This window comes from Rhagoletis pomonella, unplaced genomic scaffold (assembly GCF_013731165.1).
Source record: "Rhagoletis pomonella isolate Grant_MI unplaced genomic scaffold, Rhpom_1.0 Rhpom_scaffold_00001, whole genome shotgun sequence".
Taxonomy (NCBI): domain Eukaryota; kingdom Metazoa; phylum Arthropoda; class Insecta; order Diptera; family Tephritidae; genus Rhagoletis; species Rhagoletis pomonella.
In genome coordinates, this window is record NW_023458555.1 from 94,775,163 (window position 1) to 94,782,108 (window position 6,946).

The window sequence follows — 6,946 nt, forward strand, 5'->3', positions numbered from 1 at the left end:
CCAAAGGATTCGCTACTCCAACATCACAAATGTTTACTATTCGTACCGATATCCGGAATTTCGGTATACTTTTAATTTAATTTTATTTGCCGAACCAAATACACTTTCTGGCGCTAAAACTTAAGACGTTTTTGCTTAGCACAACTTGTCACGTTGACGATCGGGATTAAAAAGGCAGAATCTCTCTTAGCGGAAGTCCAGCTTGACATTTTCTCACACCTATTGACAGCCGATTCATACCTTTCACTTCTGTTCCCACTCAGAGTTGTATAAGATATCTTAACATAAAATAAAAATTTAAGACATAGGCCTGCAGTCATAAAGAAGTTAGATAAAAGTTTCACCGATCCATTTTAGCTTTTTAAAATGACGGGCACGTGATTTTAAAGTCGTAAAATAAGATTCTAAGCTTCGATTTGCAGTTGAAGTAGTAAATGCCGTGGCACCTAGGCTCGGTCCCCACTCCAAGCTCGGTCCCAACTCAAATTTTTATTATTTTTTAATTTTTATTTATTTTTTTTTTATTGAGTTTAATTTTAATTAAAACGGTCAGAGCTACTTTAATTACATAAAAAAATTGTAAGTGATATTTAAAAGAACAAAACAAAAAAAAAACAGATGTAAAAAAAAACTGTTTCCTGGCAGTGGGATTCGAACCTACGACTTCCCGCTTGCTAAATCCGCGATCCTGCAGCGGACACAGGGTGAACTAATTAAAGTACTTATATTTCTTTAGATTCCCGAGTAAATTTTTCTCTCATATAAACAAAAAGCTGTTTCTAAGATGTCTATGGTTGACACAACTTAAAAATCCATTGTAAACTGAAAACTATATCTTAAATTTGGGACTATGACTACGGGCCATAATATATTTTCTGAAAATAATAATCGCGCTCACACACTTACACCAGGTCACTTGTTAATTGGTAAATCACTTAAGGCTTTACCATCTGAGCAAACAGATATCAACAAGAATATAGCTTCCATGACAAAATTTCAGCAAATTACTTTCTTAAAAAATAAATTTTGGCAACAAGGGATGCGCGGTTACTTGCGAGAACTACAGCTGCGTATGAAGTGGTATAAATAAGAACCAAATGTTAAGTTCGGACAGGTTGTTATTGTCCATGAAGATAATTTGCCACCACAGCAATGGCTTCTAGCTCGTATCCTAGCGGCAAGCCCGGGTGCTGATGGAAAGATTCGAGTAGTAGACTTACAAACAAAAAAGGGTATTAACGACGCGCAATTCACAGGCTTGCTCCTCTACCCATTGTGGAAGATGCTATTACCAACAACATTTAGTCCGTAGAATTATTCGTGTATTACATTATTCTACAAGCCTCATTTAGTTGTTTTACACTCAAACTCTAGCTTAAAGACAATTGAGCATTGAAGCTCCTTTGTGTGCTTTCTCACATTTAAGCTCTACATATGTACTTAGCACTTCAATTTTAATGTAACTATGTAATTAGTTTTAGTTCACTCAAGGCAATGAAATAAAGAAGACATAGAATTCACACGTCTTGTGTTTTTTATTTACATTACCTCAAACAGGCAGCTTTAACAAATGTATAGCGTGTTTACGTTCTTTGGCAAATTACGCTCTGTTAGTCATAACTTTTACTGTGTTTTGACCGCCTTTGTATCAACATCCCTGGATCATCTAGGGAATTAATTTATATTTTATATTGCACTAGATCGCCCTTACCCGCTTCGCTGAGTGTATGAAATTTCTACGTGCTACATTGAGTAAAATTTATTTCAAGAAAACTCAATTAAAAAACAGGAGGTTTAAAATTTGTTTAACCATCTTCAAAATAATTTCAAACTGCCTAAAACTTTCTTTCTCACTTATACTTTTTCTATCAACTTATCCCCTGAACTCAGTTTGAGATTTTAAACATGTAGTTTTGATACCCATATTGTAGTAATTCATTTAAATTATTAATAGTTTGAATTTAACCTTCTAGACAGTTGGCAACCTTTTAAAACCTGTTTCGTGTGACACTCATACATATTGTGATACATATTCAAAACCATTTCGATTCATACCAATCTATACTAATATATATTTTGAAAGCCGTTTTTTTTGTGTTCGCAAAGCTCGAGAACGGCCCTACCGTTTTTTTTTAAATTCCGGACACCTGCTTCAGACGTCCCAATGATGGTTATAGGCTAAAAAAAATCGCTATTTTTTTATTTGGCGTGGCACCTCCCATACAAAGTCTATGTATATTGGATTTCTGTAGAACAATTATACGCTTCCATTTTGAAGTTGCCGCCAACTATACTATAAAGTTTCTGGGGCAGATTCACTATAGAGGGAGTAAAGAGGAATTGTTCTTCAAATTTATTTCGTTGTGAGATTAACCGTTCTATGAAATGCTGCACAATTAGAGGATTTCAAGAACTTCTTCGCGGACATAACACTTTCGTTAGGTCATTTAAGGCAGCAAAAGACCACCAAACCATAATATTAGCCGATGAGCATGCCAATGGAAATCGTATACGTGAATTGTTGGTGAAAATGTTGGACCAAAATGTTTCAAGGATAAAATTAAGTTTAGGCGGAATGAAGTTTGCCGGGTCTGCTAGTATTATAATATTTTATTTAAACTAATTGGATTTAATTTAAAAAAATGTGGCAACCCTTGTGAAATCTTCAATATCATTCAAAACTTTCAAACTAAAAGTTTCTTATCAATATTTCTTTTGACAACCATATTTGAATTCTTCAGATTAATTTAAATTTGACTTTTCAAACAGGTGGCAACCCTTTTCAAGATACATTTCAACTACAGCTTTTTTAAGCCCTTTTGACATCCATTTTTTTAAATATAATTTTCAAATAAATAACTCCCTTAGTTGAAGTTGAATTTGATTTTTTGTAAATGGTGGCAGCCCTCATCCATGAGTAGATAATGATTTTATATATCTCCATACCCATTTCCAGTAATGTACCAAAAATATTTCCTGAGAAATGCAGTACGAACAATTCCGTATGTATGGAAGGTGCCACGCCCCCTTTTCTAATCGAGATGAAACGTATCCTATATTTTAAGTTGGACTAAATGACAGGAGTGTACAAAATTTCTTAATAATCGGTTGAGTAGTTAAAGTGTGAAAGCTCGGATTTATAATATTAGTAAGGATTGTCATCGTAATTGGAACTATCCTGAAAATTTCAAGTCTCTAGCTTGTCGGGAAGTTTGTTTAAACTCGATTGGAAATTTCCGCGGGATGAGCAAGTTAAATAAAAGCTTGTAAAATATGAAAAATTCATAATAAAAATATTAAAGGCTTTGTTACTGAGATAAAATTCAAATATCCACATGTATAGTGGTGTAAAAATAAATAGGGACGCGTCATTTTTATCAAGTTTTGGCTATTTTTCTTTTGTTTATTTAAATTTATTTTTCTAACCATTTAATTCCAAGTTTTAAAGTTTGTGCAAAAATTATAAATATTTTGCAAAGTTTCGTCTAAATTTAAAACATTTTAGTAAGAATTCCTAGGAAAAATTTTTAAGTTTTAAGTTGATTTTTGACAATTTTTTTCTATGGAAGAAAATGGGTAATACCTTCAACAAAAAAAATTTTTAAAATCAACGCGATCAAGGCGAAACATTTTATTTAACTTTTTAAGGTTTGGACAAATGGCGAGCCTAGTCGAGTAGACAAAGCAGCGTAATCACAATTTTGAATTTACCCTCAAATCTTGGCTTAATGTTGAAACCCTCATTTGAAGCTTACACTACGTAGGCCTTAACTTCATATGTTCAAGTATACCTATGTCCAAAATAATATGAGTGAGACTATTTTTCTTTTGTTGGTTTAATGGTCACAAATTTTTTATAAAAGTATAGCTCATTATTAAATAACAAGCATATGAATTAAAAATTTTAAACTTTGTACTAAAATTTGAAAAACTGCAAGCGTCAACAGGTTGCATTAAAGCTAGAGTTCTTGAAATTTTGTTTTCGCTGGCGTTGTAAGCAAGCATTCTTTATATGGACGAAATTACAACTCGCGGAGTTGCCATCACACAAAAAAATATTTGCAGTTTTTTCATACCGGTTGCATTTTTGGACAAATTTGTGTGGGCAAATTATTTATTTATTTATTTAGAAAGTATCCAAGCAACAACCATTGGTTATATTTCAGGTTATGGTACATTAGTACAGTGAAAAGTAAATAACATTTGATTACAAAGTAAAAGCTTATAACTAAAATATTATAATTTCAAGGTTTTGTGATTTTAGGAAAAGCAGGGTTGGAATCATATGAAGTAGTAGGTAAAAGATAAAAGACAACAGATAGAGCCCGGAGATACATATTGGCACATCTCATTCGGTATATATTTTGTGTAATTCTCTTTTGAAATGCAATGGGTTTTGAATATTTCGTGTCTTGACGCCAAGACTGTTCCAAAGACGGACTGCGAAGACAAAAAACTGACGTTCAGATATTGACGAGTTAAATTTTGTGTGTAGGAGTTGATCGATCTGGCTGATCGAGTATATAGCACTCTGTTCTTTAAATAAGACGGCTCATTTGTGGGAAGAATTTTGTGAAGCATTGTAAGACACTTAAATTTTAACCAGTTATCAAAAGACGTGTGCTCAAGGCATAGTGTGTAATGTGATCATGACGCTTTATACCGTATATGTATCTTGCGATGTTGTTGTACAGCACATTAAGGGCCGGTTGTTCAATGTCTGATTAGCACTAATCGGAGGTAGAAGCTCTGGTTAAATACAACGACTGCTTTATCGATCACATGTTATAAGCATGACGTCGAAAACGTCGATAATGATGTTTAACCGGCAAGTAGTGATAACCAGACATTGAACAACCGGCCCTAAGTCTTTTATTGCAAAAAACTATCACAATTAGCAAACAATTCGCAGCCATATAACAAGGTCGGTATCATATAACCCTTTGCCAGGAGAAGTCTAATTCTCTCCGGGACAAAGTACTGCGAATTCCAGAGATTCCTTGGCATCCCATATACTTTCCCGATTGCACTCAGAATATGGTTGGTCCACGTTAGAGTTCGATTAAAGATTATGCCAATTTTTTTGTAGAGTCCACATAATGTATTACGGAATTATTCAATACCACTTTATCGTACCGGTCAAGAGGAAAGTATTTCTTATAGATGGCAATACAGTGTGATTTACTTGGGTTGAGTAACAAGCCATTTCTTTCAGCCCGTTCATTTACATGACTTAAGTCGTTGTTTAGATTTTGAATGCATATATTAATTGAGTCGAACGGGCAACTTAGATACAACTGGACGCCGTGAGCATAAACATGTATATCGCAATGTTTTAATACTTTGGGGAGGTCGTTAATGTACAGGACGAATAATAAAGGACCAAGTACCGATCCTTGAGGAACACCTTTAACCACATGCGAAAATCGCGACAATGCATTATCAACACTAACTGCTTGCGATCGATCCGATAGATAGGACTGAACCAAACTTAGGGTTGAGGGTGAAAAATTAAACAAGTGTTTTAATTTTAGATGGAGAAGATTGTGATCAACACTATCAAAAGCTTTAGAGTGATCAAGAAGAGTAAGAAAAGTTACGTGGTTTTTGTCCATGTTCAGCCTGATATCATCTGTGACATTCAAAAGTGCAGTAATGCAACTTCGGTTTGACCTAAAGCCGGATTGGTATTCATTAAGCGGAGAATTTTTCCTCAGGAATGAGTTCATTTGACGATGCATTATGTATTCTAGAACCTTGGACAGGTAAGGCAGAATCGCGATCGGCCTAAAGTCCCCGTTGGGTTTTTGAAGAGTCAAAATTTTGGCTCTTTTCCAGCTAGTAGGAAATACAGCTGTGGTTATGATGGTATTCATAGCGTGAGTAATATAAGGTTAGATTTTAGGAAGTATACATTTAAGAAATTTAGGGTGAATACCATCAAAATCTGCGGCATTAGATTTGATCGCAAGTGTTGACTGTACCACGTCACAATCGTCCACACAATCAAAACGGAAACCCTCCATATTGGAAGAAATACTCTACGAGCGCACGTAGGCATCATAGCATATATTGCTTGTGGGTACATCTAAGAACTTGGTATTTACCTCATTTACGTCTATCGACTCGGAGGACAGCTTATTTTTACTGATTAATCCTATTTCCATGTTTGCATAGAACCGATTGCTACGCTGAAACTGTGCTCATGGTATTGAACTTTCTGAGCCCTTATTACTCTGTTCACGTCTTTCCTCAGTTTCTTGTAGTCAGAATAGAGCGCATCTGTTCGGAAGATCTTCCATTTATTGTACACACAATTCCTTTCTCTAACTAATTTTTGTATCTCTTTATTAAACCATGGACGGTTTGAAGAGGATTTACTCTTTTTGACAAGAGGCACGTAGTGATCGAAGAGAGTATTTAAGTTGTCTTGCAGAAAGCTGATCTGTTCGTCACTAGATATCATTTTATGCACTGATCCCCAGTTTATTGCATCAACGGCAATCTCGAGCTAATCGTATTTAATATGCATACAATCACGGTAGAAGTAGAAATTATTTCGTGAATTGCAATCAAATTCTAAGTCGTATGTCAGGAAGAACAAATCATGTTTGGAGAAATTGGGAATAGAAAGTTGATCATAAAGAAGGGCTTTTGACTTCTTACTAAGGAAAAAAATTTCTAGTAGTGTACTACTAATTCGCGTAAAATGCGTAGGCATCGAGCAATTAACAGCGAATAGTCCAAGATTTTGCATGGACAGCGAGAAGTCGTTTTCCCTTAGTAAGTCATTATTGAAGTCTCCTGTTATGATAATATTTTGGTGAGCTAAACTTATGTCTTCAAGGAACTCAATGAAATTATAGTATTCAATATGTTTGTTTAGTCTATAAACACATCCAAGTAGTATCTTATCTAACTTTGTTATAATTTCCACAAAAATGTA